Consider the following 16,129-nt stretch of genomic DNA (forward strand, 5'->3'; position numbering starts at 1 on the left):
AAAAAAAAAAAAAAAAAGACATATTGGGAGGAGGGCAGAATTTGTGGAAGAAAGCTGGAAATAGGTGTGCCACAACTGATTATAAACCAGGTATTTTCTATCTCTGTTCCCAGTATGTATATGACCCACTCACCCTTCCTCCCACTCCACATCACTTTGCTTTTTCTTTTTTATGTGCCTTTCTAAATGTTACAGAGAGAAGTCAGGGAATTCAGATAACAAACTGCACTTTAAAATACTATATGAAAAATCAGATCAGATGGGCACTGGCTGTGCCACCCACTAGGGATGGATATGCCTTACTATAAGGGGCTGCAAACTCCCAACCCATATGCCCCAAACACACAAACACACACACCTTCTTCAGAAGCATCTTTGCTGTTCCATCAGCCTCGAACCTTGCACATTAGAAACTTGCTTTTGTCTCACTGCCTTATTTCTTCCTCAAACATGTTAGAGGTATGGTGACATGGTAAGGGATAAGGGTAGAGTCTAAAATCATGTTTGGCTCAGCTGCTTTATTTTAAATAGAGGGAGAGGGGACTGTAACATAAATGACTAATCTCCACTGAGTCCTTATAATGTAATAGGTAGTGACCTAAGGGCCCTTTGTGTATTAACTCATTTAATCCTCTTAAAAATTCTTTGAGTTATTTATGATGCTAAGTTTATAGATGAAAAAGCAAAGGCATAAACTGTTGAGATATCTTGTCCAAAGTTACACAGCTAGTAAATGATAAAACTGGAAATCAAACATGGGTAATCTGGCTCCAGCAACCCACTCTCTTAATACTACTTCCTCTTAATTATTAAAATAATAAAAAAATCTTTTTCTGGCTTTGTCATACTTTCCAGAATAATGCCATTAGTAATGAATTTTTAAACCAAAAGGAAGTTAATGGTGAACATAACCACAGTTATTACGTTTTTCCCTTTCACCTTTTTTGTTCCAAAAGAATAAAAACATTATAACTTTCAATAGAAAAATTATGTTATTTTGTGGTCCTTCTAAAACACTTATTAACTTACTTTTTAATGATAATGATATATTTTGGTTTGTTTTTGGTTAAGCCCAGAGTGTATAGTAATGTAGTTTATTTTAGCCTGTCATCTTCTAATAACCAGCCTTATACAGTAATAGATTTTGCTGGTCAAATATGATTTCTTAGTACTCCTATGTTAGTCATTAACACAAAAACAAAGCATTACTAATTCTGCCCCTGGAACTTAGTCAGTTGTAATCCCCTCATCACACTAAAATGAGGCGTGGCCATACGACTTGTTTTTTCCAACGTGTGTACCTGACAGCAGAGCTTTATAAGCCAGTATGATACACCAAATTCTTTTCTCTCTATCAAAGTGACAGTCTTAGTTGATGGATGGTCTGTTGGCATGGGTTCAAGATTGAGGACAACATGCCACAGGGCCCCAGTCAACACTAATGGACATGAAACATGGAAAAGAATAAATTTTTGTGGAGATTTTTGGACTGTTTGTTGTCACAGCATAACCTAGATTATCCAGACAGATACATACTCTATTACTAGAACAGATAAATACATGATTCTCAAAAGAAAATATTTGCTTTTACAATAGTACCTTGTTAGTAGCACTCTGCCTCTGAATGTATTATGCTATTTTTTAAATTATTTTTATTTATTTATATTATGCTATTTTAATAACTTCTAGATATTAACAAAGTAACTTCTTGGATTTATAGAATATGATTTATAACATAAAATCATACATATCAACTTAGTATCTTCTTGTAGAGCAAGGAGCAAATAACTCATACAAATTGTTAAAATAGTTTTATGACAATAAAGAACCCCTATTCTATTATTTCTGTACTTTCATACTGTAATGCAGTACTAATGTCACATTGACTTGTTATATAGAAAGATAGAGTTTAGAAATTTCCATTTTTTTCTCTCCACTTTTCTACCTTCTTTTTTTAATCAAGGTAGTTTTTCTTGAAATGGCTTTGTTTTGTGGCATCTTCTGTCCAGCATAAGGGATTCAAGATACAAATTGATGTTTCAAAAACATTTTCATACATTTCCTAAACCCAGTATTGTTAATTGCTTTTATAATAACAGTACTTTACTGTCATTATTGCTGTCATTTGTTGAAGAAATGAAGCTCATATAAATCACTGACTCAGTAGACAATAGTTCATAGATGACAAAATTCAAAGTAGTTCAGCTTGTCCATGCCTGAACAAGTAAAAAAACTGAGCTTTCATTTTATAAAAAAAAGTATCAGGTCATTCTTTAAAATGTTGGGAAACCATTGTATTACAAATGCTTTTTTGTTCTTGGCAGACAATCTGACTCAAAGTGGGAGTTCACTCAAGTATAATTCAAATTTGCATATTCTAATGCACTGCAGGAATTTCTACTTCACTAAAACTAAAAAATCACTATATCTCTATTTTCCATAAGTGGCTCTTACGGTACATGCATAATGTTACTGCCACAAAGTTATACAATATGCAATATTATTCTACTCACAACACATTAAGATCCTCTATGCTAGTCATTTGTTAGCTAATATATCACATCGCCCAGTGGTCACTGTTCTGAAGCATATAACAGAAAACCATATAGATATTTTAACATATAAGCAGAAAAGAAATGGAGCTATAGCTCAGCATGATGACTTTAATCTACAGTTTCTTGGTGTTTATGTTTGGAATATTACACAAAGAATGGTTGGCTATTTATTTATATGCATCCTCAGTTTTCTCTCCATATCCTATTTCTAACTATGCTTGTTATTGACATTGTGACTGTGTCTGAATTCAATACTTTCTAATGACTATAATGACATCAAATTCATCCTTGCATGAGCATTGTGCCTGTGTAAGTACTGAAAGCACTAACTGTAAGAATGAAATTGAGGTTGAAAAAGAATCCAAAATTTCCATTAAAAGGATTATTGAGTGTAAGATGACTTCAAAAGTTAAAGAAAGTTCCCAGAAGCATCAACATAGCAGAGGAAGAATGGTGTGCTTTAGCATGGATTAACAGTAATAAATATTATAGTTCTGGTTGAATATGAATCTGTAAGAAATTTTTCTTCAGTACAGAGAAGGGTAACAAATATTAAAAGTATATCTACAAGGCATTTTACATAGATAACTATTTGTCATTGGTTCCCAGAGTAATTTTAACTACAAGTAACTGTTATAAACTACATGTATCTTTAAAAAAGTGACCAATTTTGCTATATAAATTATCTTCTCACTTTTAATTTAACATTCAAGAGACTGTAATTTGACTATTTGGTGAGTTTTCACATGAATCTCTATCTAATATGTGACATATAATTCCACCAAATCTTTCTAATCTGAATTTTCATGTAAAAGGTATGTGGTGTGGGCATCAAAAATATTACAATAAAAGTTAGGACATAAGTAAAATATACTTATTTGAACACACATACTTATAAGCCCTTATTGATGTATTTATTTCCTGCCATGCTCTGCTGTTAGGTCTCTTAAATAGCTTAACACCAGAATCTTAGATTATCTGTGTATCAGTTTAATGGAAAACTCTAAGCTTTTCAGAGACAAGTGATACAGAAATAATACTGATTTCTTTAAGTACAAATTAATTCAATGTGTTATTCAGTGATATAAAATAAAATATAATGCATATTATATATGTATAAATGTATGCATAAATATTATAAATACTATAAGACTATTTCTGAAACTCAAAAATGAGGTCCAAAAATGATAAAGGAAAGCAAAACTTATTATTAGTAAGTAGCAATTATGCTGCTGAAACCCTGAAATGAACATCCTGTATTTATTGCTTTTCTACCCTCCTACTAAATTTTGCCAATTAGATACAGAAGGTCATGAGAAGACTCAAAGCACATTTATAAGGGTAACTGTACTGAAAGCAATCCAATTATGTTTAAATGCTTCCGTAATATTATCATTCTTATGGAAGTCTCTGTTACACCACCTTCATATAGGAGACAGAGCAGATGCTGCTTTCCATTTACCTACTTCCCCTCATTCTACTAAGTCTGGAATGTAGTCCAGTCAGGATATTATTCAGTACAGACTGTCTTGGCACCAATCTCCTTAAGTTAAATTCATTGGCTATATATAGATGCCCAGGATTAATGTATAACGGATTGGAAAATGATGAGCTATTTCAAGTATTTTCTACATCATCAACATAAGATGGATAATTCTATGCCTGTATTATACAACTTTAGCTCTCCAAATATTCCTTTATGAGGAATGATATCTGGCAAGTTGTTATGGTTTGTTAAGTTTATTGCAAAAGATGCTCCTAGTCTAATCTTTCTTGATTCTTTTTTTTGGAGTGTTATGTGTTCTAAGTTATCAAAAAGAGTCATAAGAAAGTAACTTGTGTTATCTAGAAAAATGTTCTTATTCTAAAAGAATTTGAATTGCAAGAACAAATTATGTTTTCTTTAAATTATAAAAATACAATTTAAATATTTTATTCCTCATATTTCTTCTAAGATTCAATCATACGGATATATTTGTGTTTCTTCTGCTGAGAAATGACAAAATACAAACATCTACTAAGGATATGGATAGTTGAAAAACAGCAAAAAATAGATTATGCTAAATTTTGTCTGAATTTGTATACTTCAAGTGATTTATACCATTAAACCTTTGCACATATAACTTTCATCTTCAAGTAGCATATTGAATCCTATTTAATATAATGCACACAATGTAATTGAGTGTAATATATGGATACATAATTTTATTCCCCATGAAACTGCTAGAGATATGATGCTAAAAAACTTAACAATCCCAATTTCTCAATGTCAGAGTTTTTAACATTCCTTCTCTCTAACTTTGGATTAATGACTTAACATGTCTCTTAGAAAACCTGAATGAACCGTTGCCACTACTCTAGACAACGAAACAATATGCATTCTGCACCATGTTGATGATAAAACTTTATCTTGATCTAGTAGCTCACACTTGCTGTCACAATGAATGACTTAGGATCAACTTACTCTAAAACTGAAATCAGCTTTTGATATATATTCTCCAGTGTCTAATTGGTTTATATCCAACGACTGTATCCAGCATGCTAACATGTTTAGTTACCTCAGGGTATGTTTTACAACTAATTTAGTTTTTGATCCTTCACCGGGAAGTCAAATTGCTTAAAATGAAATGTTTTATGGGCCCTGGTGAGTGATAATATGTTATGAAAATGGTTCAGGATAAAATTATTGAGACCATCTAGTGTGGAATAAGTCTTTTAAGCCCTCACTCATTTTCATGTTGGAACAGATGCAGAATTATTTGTCAAGGAAATGCCAGGTCCTGAATTTTTCCTCTTGCTATCCTCATGCAAATATGGGCTAGCAACTTTAGACAAAATTCCAGGTTTTGAAATCTATTTTCTTTTCAGATGTCAACTAACCTTAGATGATTATAAAGCATATGGGCCTATCTTTAATCAACAGAATGACTACTGGGTCTCTAGATTTCTACAGACTATACAGTCTCATATTCTTTGTTCCTCAATATTAGGAAAAATAAAAAGGAACAAAACAACATGATTGCTATTAATAGGGTTGCTCTTGGAGGATGTGTTGGATCATATATCACCCTTCTTATGTTGAGAATAGTACTCTATAGGGAGCCAGAGTCTCTGAGGATTGCATTTGGATCTCAGTGTTTCAACAGCTTGAACAATTGCTTTTATTGGACTTCCCTATGGCATGGTGCTCAGCATGGATTGATTAATGCTGTAGGAGCCATTGAATAAAGTCTGCCTTTATAATAATTTCATGGATTTTTAAAGGATACTGTCTATTACATCACACAGTGGTCCCTTCAAGAGGCATCAGGGAAATTTTTATCCAGAATTTTAATTTTGAAACATCAGAAAAATCTTTATTTTATGATTACTTTGAATCTTAAGATTATGTTTCTCCCTTCACTTTAGTTTCTGAAAATCTTAGAGCTCAGTCTTTACCTAGAACTAACAACATATTAAGAGTTCTGTTATTTTATTTGGCTACTAACTTTACATTTTTCTTCAAATTAGCACTTTTGTTGATAATTTATCATAGAGTTCACTCTTATCAACAACCTTCCCTTTTCTTTTCTTTTTTTTCTTTTTTGGCCATGTCCTGTGGCATGAGGGATCTTAGTTCCCTGACCAAGGATCAAACCCATGCCCCCTGTAGTGGAAGTGCAGAGTCTTAACCACTGGACAGCCAGGGAAGTCCCCTTAATTCACTTTTTAAAATTTACTTTTTAAAAAACCAAATTAACACTTTGGTCAGGGGCTATAAGAGGTTGCCCTTATAGCCCCTGACCACACACATAAATAGCCCCCCTTGCATTATCAACATTCCCCCACCAGAGGGGCAAATTTGTTGCTACTGGTATGTCATAATCACCCAAAGTCCATAGTTTACACTGCAGTTCATTTTGGGTGGTGTGTATTCTCTGGATTTGGACAAATGTATAATGACATGAATCCATCATTATATTATAATACAGAGTATTTTAACTTCTCTAAAAATCCTCTGGGTTCTGCCTTTTCATTCCTACCCCTCACCCAACACATGGCAACCACCCATCATTTTACTATCTCCATAGTTTTGCCTTTTCCAGAATGTTACATAGTTTTAACAACCTTCTTTTTTAAAAGCAGCCAATAAAATGCTAAGAACTAAACATTAACCTAGAATTAGCAATTTAAAAAATTTCTATTATTTGGTTTGCTTACTAACATTATTCTAATCATTTGTCTTTCAAAATGATCACTGTCATTTACTTTGACCTTAGTGTACATTTTTGTCAACTGCTTTAAAAAAAACTTAGAAATTGAATGCATAAAACATCATATCCAAACCAAGATTCATTCATTCATGCACACATTTGCTGAATAAAAATATGGTGAAAACTCATCCTGTGCCAGGCACTGTGCTGAGTGTTGAGTTATAAAAATGAATAGAACCTCACATAAATATAGTCAGCTGATCCTTGACAAAGGAGCAAAGGCAATACAATGGAGCAAAGATAATCTTTTTGATAAATGGTGCTGGAACAATGGGACATTCACAGGCCAAAAAAAAAAAAAAAAAAAAGAATCTAGACATGGAACTTACATCCTTCACAAAAATTAACTCAAAATTGATCACAGACCTAAATGTAAAATGCAAAATAATAAAACTCCTAGAAGATAACACAGGAGAAAACCTAGATGCCCTTGTGTATGGTGATGACTTTTTTTTTTTTTTTGGGTGATGACTTTTTAGATACACCACCAAGAGCATGATCCATGAAAGAAAAAATCAATAAGTTAGACTTCATTAAAATTAAAACTTCTACTTCATTAAAGACACTGTCAAGAGAATAAGACCATCTACAGATGGGGAGAAAATATTTACAAAAGACATATCTGATAAATGTCTGTTATCCAAAAAGAACACTTAAAACTTAACAATAAGAAAATAAATACCCTGATATAAAAATGGGCCAAAGACTTTAACAGACAAATCTTCAAATAAGTATGTGAAAAGATACTCCACATTATATGTCACCAGGGAAAGACAAATTAAAACAACAATGAGATACCACTACACACCTTTTAGAATGGCCCCAAATCTAAAACACGGACAACACCAAGTACTGCTGAAGAGATGAAGCAACAGTATTCTCAGTCATTTCTGGTGGGAGTGCAAAATTGTACAGCCACTTCAGAAGACAGTTTGGCAGTCTTCCAAAACTAAACATATTCTTGCCATATGATCCAGCAATTGTGCTCCTTGGTATTTACCCAAAGGAGATGAAAACTTATGTCCACACAAAAACCTACACATGGATGTTTATAGCAGCTTTATTCATAACTGCCAAAACTTGGAAGCAGCCAAGATGTCCTTCAGCAGGTGAATGGATAAATAAACTGTGGTACATCCAGACAATGGAATGTTATTCAGCACTAAAAAGAATGAGCTACCAAGCCATGAAATGATGAAAGAACTTTAAATTCATATTACTAAATGAAAGAAGTCAATCTGAAAATACTATGTACTGTATAATTATACAGTACATATAGAACTATATGTACAGTACAGTAACTGTATATGTACAGCAACTATATATACAGTACAGTAAGGCAAAACTATAGAGACAATAAAAAGGTAAGATCAGTGCTTTCCAGGGGATTGGGGTTTGGGCAGAAGAGAGATGAATAGGAAGAACACAGAGGATTTTTAAGGCAGTTAAAATATTGTGCATGGTACCATAATGATGATACATTTGTCCAAACCCATATAAAATGTAAAACAGTAAGAGTGAACCATAATGTAAATTAGGGATTTTGATGATTATGATGCATTGACGTAGGTTCATCCAAATGTATCATCCTGGTGGGTGATGTTGATAATAAGGGAGGCTATGCATGCATATGGGCAGGGAGTAAATGGGAAATCTCTGTATCTTCCCCTCAGTTTTGTTTTGAACCTGAAGCTGCTCTAAAAATATAAAGTCTTAATAAAAAATTAAAATAAAAAAGAGGGAAAATGAATAAGACACAATCAATTTCTCTAAGGAGTTCACAGTTCAAAGGAGCAGACAGATAAGTGAACGGGCATTAACATGTGGTAAGCTAGACCACAGCAGAGTCAAGCACTGGGTGCTAATGAATAGAGGAGGGATATGTAACTCACTTTGACTACAATAGATTGGGTCAAGAAACAATTTCCTGGAGATGGTGACGTAGCTGAATCTTGTAACCACCATTTTGATAATATTGATAAGTTCTGCTACTTCTTTTAGGACATTTACTTACATTAAAATTCATCATAATTTAACTCCCATGATTTCTAATTGTATTCCACCCCAATTACCCCAAGTCATGGTTATATACAAAAGGCAAATTAATCAAACCAGAATTAGAAGGTCTGCACTAGTTCAGCCATTTTTCCTGCAAATTTTTATAACAGGAAAAAGAAATTGTGCCAAAAGCACAGAAATTATTTCCAAGTTTGCTTTTATTTAGTTATCCACTATAGATATGAATGGTATTAATTATGGCCCATCCTGTATTCGTATATTTATATTTTGATACATATTTTTGGTGAGACATGTGATCATAAGTCAGTCTATCATTAATTTCCAGCTAACTCATCTCTAATACTTTCAATTTATTACTAAGGTCAATATCCTTTGAGCAAAACCATGCTTGAGAAGCATTAGGTCACCCTTTTTCAGAGTTGCTTTTCAGGCTTAAATGAACAAAAAACTTGATTTTTACAGAAGCAAGTAAAATCCTTAAAAATATCAGGCTGAAGAACTTTGATTCAACTTAATAGCCTAAAGGAAACATTTGGGGATAGCTTCTTTTAAATGCATACGAAGGTCATTTCTTCCATTACTTGAAAAATACAGTGTTGTTAGATTGTGTAGTTGCCTACAGGCAAAAATAGTGAATAATTTATTGAAACATACAACTTTATCTCTAAAATATTTGTTATAATCTTTCATTATTTTATTGATATGAAATGCCTATAATGTAAATACTATTATAAAATTATAATTACAATGAATTTTAATCTGGATTTCCATCTATATAATTATATTATAACCAGATCAGTCATAAGTCCTTAAAATAGTATTATATTTGCATAATGGTTAAATTTTGTTTTTTTAAGTATTTAATATTTAATTTTTCAGCTTGAGTAGGATGGTACCTGCTCAAAGATAACAAAAATAGGGTAGCTTGAACAAAATATTACAAATATGAATTATCCACCATTTAATTACTTTGGTGTAGCTTGCAATATTTTGACATACTGACATTTCAAATCCATGTAATATCTAATGACTATTTTGTACAACTTCTTCAGCTTAAACTAAACTATAGGCTGTAAACCAATGGCTTCTTGACACAGCATTTTATGTAACTTACTTTTCTTGTATTATATGCCTTTTGTTCTGTTGCAATTGCTTATTGCTTCCATTACAGTAATTACCATTCTTCATTTTCTCTCACAGAAGATTTCCTGCACTTCCTATTACTTAAAACATAATTTTATAAATGACAATAACCAAAGAGGAAAGAAGAAAGTATAGAGCTTTTAGTTCTGGTCATAAAACTACCACTTGTTGGTTTTCTGCTCAATTGATCGTGTTCATTCTAACAAATTCAGGATCACTCCTGAAGAGATGGTCATATGAAGAATGAAATCCCTGGTAAGTGGGACATGTTACAGGAAGCACATAACTGAAATCAATACTTGCTGAGCTCATGTTGTTTTGCATGCTAGATACAAAGGTAAGAACAAGCATCTCCCAATCTAGTGAAGTTTCTTTATGACTCTTTCTCAAAGTTTGGTCCCAGAGCCTATAGCATCAGCTTCATCTGAGAAGCAGTTAAAAGTGCAAAATCAAACTCTAGAGTTAGGGCCTAGTGATCTGTGTTTTAACAAACTCCCCCTGAGGTTTATGATGTGTGCTAAAGCTTGAGAACCACTGCTTTACCAGATGCTCTTATAGATCACTTTCCTTTCTCACAAAGCACTTATCTGAATAAAGTGAAATTATATATGTTTATTAATATATGGGGCTTCTTCATGACCTTTCCCCAACTAGTCTGCAAGCTCCCCTGGAACAGGGACCTCCTCTGTGCTACCTCATCATGAATCTCCAGAGTCCTGCAGTGTTACTTAGCTCTCTGCAACATTATCTTTGGTGAATGGCATCATGCTTTTGAACTTGACTCCTAAAGGTAGATATTACATAAATACACAAATAAATTACAAGGAAGATTATATTAAAGTCAAATGTGAGGGTAAAAATAGATTTGGCCTTTCAGTTTATATGCCTTAGACATATCTTGTCTTACTTGGTAAGATGCAACACTGAGCTCAAAGGCATTTTCAAAAATGTTTACTATAATTAAGCTAATGTTTCTATTAATACAGTATAGTTTTACTCTATATAATATATACATATATTATTTTCTTTATTTATTATAACATATAAAAGTGTTTAAATTTATATAATACAGTTTAAAGTGCTTTCACATTGATTGGTTCTTTGATCAAATGGTGGGAACAATATTTTTAATATATGAGTAGTTTTTGAGGCAAAATATAAAAAGAAGTCACCAACAAAAGGAGTCTATTGAGAAGCATTAGCTCACACTTTTTCAGAGTTGCTTTTGAAGACTTAATATCAAAATAATATGATATTTTAAAAATTTGCACCTTGCGTGAGTTATATCCATAATCTAATTCATGTGCTTCATTCTTTAACCTAGCTTTAAAAAGATTCATGCAGCTACCTTTGGAAACACTTTCTCCCTTGGCTCTTGGTCTGTTCAGTTTTCTGATCCTTGATGAGAGTATGCATAGAAAAACCAAGGCAATTTCATAAGAATAAGATGCATCATCTTAATTCTATATTTACAGATTTTCTAAGTAATACTTAGAAATAATATGTGTAGGTTACTATTCATCCTTACCTTTAAAGCACTTACAGAAAAAAAAAAAGAACTGTCAATACAAATGTAAGTGCAATTATCTATATCATGCAAGTATCAGGTCTACCCTTGACATTCGCAAGATCAAGATAAGAGGAAATGGAGGTTCAAATTCCATACGTCTAAATTTGTAAATGTTACATTAAACTCAAAATAACAAAGAGTTAAATATGCTCTAATCTCTTCCTTTATAAAAGGCACTCCTCAAAATTACCTGCAAGGACAGAATTTAGTGCCTAAATGTGGCCGTGTAGTGTGCCCCCCTCCTCCTCCAGCCCTGGCTCAGTCTTATACTATAGCAGCACACCCCAGCTGGGACTAACAGATCTGTCCAAAGTCTCCACGAACAACCTCCCCTTGGCCAACACTTGAGCCTGGAGGTACTCACAACAGTGATATATAATCCACCCTAGAGAGGACCCAGGCAGGCTGTGGACACAGATTAGGAGCCATTTGAGTACAAAATTCCAGTGCACAGGAACAAGTACCATGGTCTAGAAGGTGATGCATGGGCTCTGAATGCACACATCTCAACAGGCCCAGGGATGCCTCAGCTCACAGATAGATGCTGCTGGAGGGAGACCAGAGTGTGGGCCCTCCAGCATATGGCAATGCAGGAAGGGTTTCTATGTACCTTGGTCCAAGGGTGGAACTGAGCAGCACACAAAAAAGATGTCTGAAGGTAACACATTCTACTTGTCTTTGCCCAAGTCAGTGAATTTCTTCATGCTTTCACTTCTTTTGAAAAAACTACCTTTCAAATTTTTCCCCCAAGCACTTCCAAGGCGGATTGAGAGCTGCCCTTTAATCACTTTTCGCATCATTTTTGTCTATTGTTTTTCTTATTATAATGGCATTATTGTAAGAAAGGAGTCATGTTGCCAGGGTAACCAGAGTATAGGCATTGTTGTCACTGCAAAAAACTTAACTCTTCTTGAGTAAATTTCTGCTGTAATATTAGACCCACTCAATTTTGTGTGAATAGTTTACAGTTTCTGCCTATTTCTCACCTCTCTTTCTCTCTCCTTCTCTCTCTCTCTACAAGTATGGCTGTCCTGTTGATTTTCTCTTGAACCTACTCTTTTTGTACCTACTATTTAATATGGCCACTGTTTCCTTTATTCAATAGCTTTTCTCTTCTGTTCATTACTGCACACTTGACACTGCCAAATGGTAGCACTGGCAGCTCATTTAAACTTAGAGAACCTTGCTCTACTGGTAACTTTTCAAGTTGGCCTTGAATTAGAACATCTGTACAGCCTGTGCTTAGATGATTTCTCTGCCATTATTACTGCTCCACAGGACAGGACTGGGCAGCCCAAAGTGGGCAGTGAGAGTAGAACAGAAAGCCAACATAAATACCCCTTCAAAGCTATGTTCCATGTTCACTTAACATTTTTCTGTGCTTTATTCTATATTTAACCTTCTATTTCAAAATAATTTCATTGAAAGGAAGATCCAACATTGCCACCATAGGTCAATCATTAAAGTTGGAAGTGGAATCACACAGGGCTTATTAATTTATATCAAATAAACAGGTCAATGATGAAGCTGCTTTGCATATATTTAGTGGTTTTTCATATTAGAAATTTTTTGATATTCTTATTTATTTTATAATATTTTAGTTAATGCTTTGAATCATACTAGTTTACTGTGAATAAAAAAACACACACTTTTACACATTTTCTTAGGCTATTCTTCCTTGGGATTTAAACTTAATGAGGAAATAAAACCTCATGCTCTATCAGACTGTGTGCTCTAAAAGTTCTGAGTAATATTATATTAGCACATTCTCTATGAACCTGCAGTGGTTAAACAGAAAACAGCTTCATACCCTAGTGCTTTCCAGAAAGGATCATGGTTATTTCCACCTCATTCTAAGGGAAAACAATCTCAAATCTTCTGACTACTAATTTGTCTTTGATGCTGCAACTTGTCTTGTCACTGAATGTAAAAGAAGTAGATGTTGAATTTAGAAATCGAATTGCTTAAGGAGACATTTGCAAATAGATAATGATGCTAGTGCAAAGCAGAAAACAAAAAAGTCAAGAAAACACTGGAAAAGAGGAAGAAGTAGAACAGGCAAATAGGGAAGTAAACAGACAAACACCTGGGAAGTAAAGAAAGCACGTTTTACTTGTGCAATGAATAGTGAACAAGCACAAGTAGTGGGATGCAATCAAAACCATCTTTATTATATTACCACCCTGTCTATTTAACTTTGCTCAGTGGGGCTACTTTTCACCTGTCACTGGATAAAAATTTAGGCACCCATGGCTTTTCTGCTAACTCGTAGCTAATTCAAGTTGCTGTCACCTTATGTCACGAAGCAGTCTTAATTCAGTACAATGAATGCCTAGTCCTATATTTTAAAAGTCAAAGTTTCCAACTTCAGACAAAATGATAGTTACTCCTCTTTTTCCAGTAGGCTCTGTCTTGATGAAAAGCCTGCATGCTTGCAGTCATGGGCAAGTGCCAATCAAGCTGCCTGCTTTCTGGGCTTGGCTGAGGTAGAAAGCAGGCTCCTTCCTGGGGGTAGGCACTTCTTTGGTTTCTTTGGTGATTCCCCTCAACCTCTTCCCCCATCACTGAGGGTCTCTCAATTTTGAGGGATGTACCCTCTTTCTATTACAGCTTTCATTCGTCTGAGTTTGATCAGAGGAGAGAAACTGCTAAGGGAGATATAGAGTAAGTAATGTATTGCAGGGATCATACAATGTAGGAGCTGGTAAAGCAGTCTATTGTCCTGAATCTGGTGATGACCCTAGAGTTACTATCGGTCAGCCAGACTGGCTGTCAAAAATGAAAGCTGGGCTTCCCTGGTGGTGCAGTGGTTGAGAATCTGCCTGCTAATGCAGGGGACATGGGTTCGAGCCCTGGTCTGGGAGGATCCCACATGCCGCGGAGCAACTGGGCCTGTGAGCCACAACTACTGAGCCTGCGCGTCTGGAGCCTGTGCTCCACAAGAGAGGCTGCGATAGTGAGAGGCCCGCGCACTGCGATGAAGAGTGGCCCCCGCTTCCCACAACTATAGAAAGCCCTTGCACAGAAATGAAGATCCAACACAGCAAAAATAAATAAATACACTCCTACCCCCAACATCTTAAAAAAAACAAAACAAAACAAAAAACTTGTAATCTAGTAGGGAAGAGAGATTAAAAAAAGAAAAAAAAGAAAGCTGGACCTGGATGAGAACAGAGACAAACTGCACCTTACAAGGACAAACGGGGATCCTCAAGACAAACTATAAAAGGGCCTGGAGGAGTTATGAGTTCAAGTACAGCATTATGCTAATTAGGCGAGCCAGTGAAACAGCAACTATGAATGCAAAAACTGCCTGGCCCCTGCACTGACCTTCAGAGCTTAATGGTTAAGCTTTACTTCTGCCTTTACTTCTGACTTCCAAATGCCTGGCACATTTCTCCCAAAGCCAACATGGCCTGAAACCATATACGTAAGGAATTACTAGGAAATGTAGATCCAGATTGACTAAGGTGAAACAGTGTAGGGCCACTACAAAACTCACCATTTATTTCTGCTGGTGCAGATAAGAATCTCAAGAAAACTCATCCTGTCTCTGCAGAGACTTGTTCAGACACCAAATGGCAAAATTATTGGACAAAATCTTACATAATCCCTTTTTCTCTCTCTCCCTGTCTCTCTCTCTCCCTGTCTCTCTCTCTTTGCACAAATCAGGTCCATGGGAAACATATATCCAACACACCCTGGACAGACTAACCAACCAAAGTGTTCTCTTCTCCTTTATTTCTGCCTTAAACCCAGGTTCACTGCACCATCTCTGCTTCACAGAATAGATGTCAAACTGTCTGAAAGGTCTCACTGAAGTCTTTCTCTTTAGATTTGAGGGGAAGGGCAGGGATTCCTGCTCCTGGGGTTGGTCGGAGCACTCTGAGCCCAGTCCAGCTGTCGCTAGAGAAATTCTCATTCACCAAATCCTCAGCCCTAAATACCCTCAATGGGGGTGGGAGTTTTTGGAATCATATAACTATTTTGTAATATCTCCCATGTAAATTCACATCTTGTTCTAGCACTGAGGTTTGACCTACCTAGTCTTTTATATTTTGGCACTTCAATGAAAGCATCCAATTTAACTTTCTGTTTTTAAGAAAAAAAATGTATACCTAAAGTTTTATATTTCCTTACACATTTATATTTCCTTATGCATTTAGCCTATGACTGAAATTCCTACTTATTTAAGTTTAGAAGCAGCATGGCATATATAATGGCTTATGGATAACCTTCATTTTCCTATAAGTATATGGAGACTACTATCCATGATGTGTGTTTCAATCTTATAAGAAGGATGTTAATGTTAATACTTTAAATATTAACTATCAATCCTCTTAGGACTCAAAACCATTGCATGTACCCTACTTACTGTTTTATTCGTATTTTTAAGGCAGATTTTATAGAAGCTCTGAATTCTGCATCTTCCTCTATTGGTAGCATCATCCTGCAATTTTTCAATAAAACTAATAGCAAACCCAACTCTAGCTTTAGAATCATAAAAATAGCCTGCTGTCTCCTCAGTATTGATGATCTGATAATTAAAATGAGACCTGCTACTAAGCACAATCATCTCTGATCCTGTG

This window comes from Lipotes vexillifer, unplaced genomic scaffold (assembly GCF_000442215.2).
Source record: "Lipotes vexillifer unplaced genomic scaffold, Lipotes_vexillifer_v1.1 scaffold49, whole genome shotgun sequence".
Lineage (NCBI taxonomy): Eukaryota > Metazoa > Chordata > Mammalia > Artiodactyla > Lipotidae > Lipotes > Lipotes vexillifer.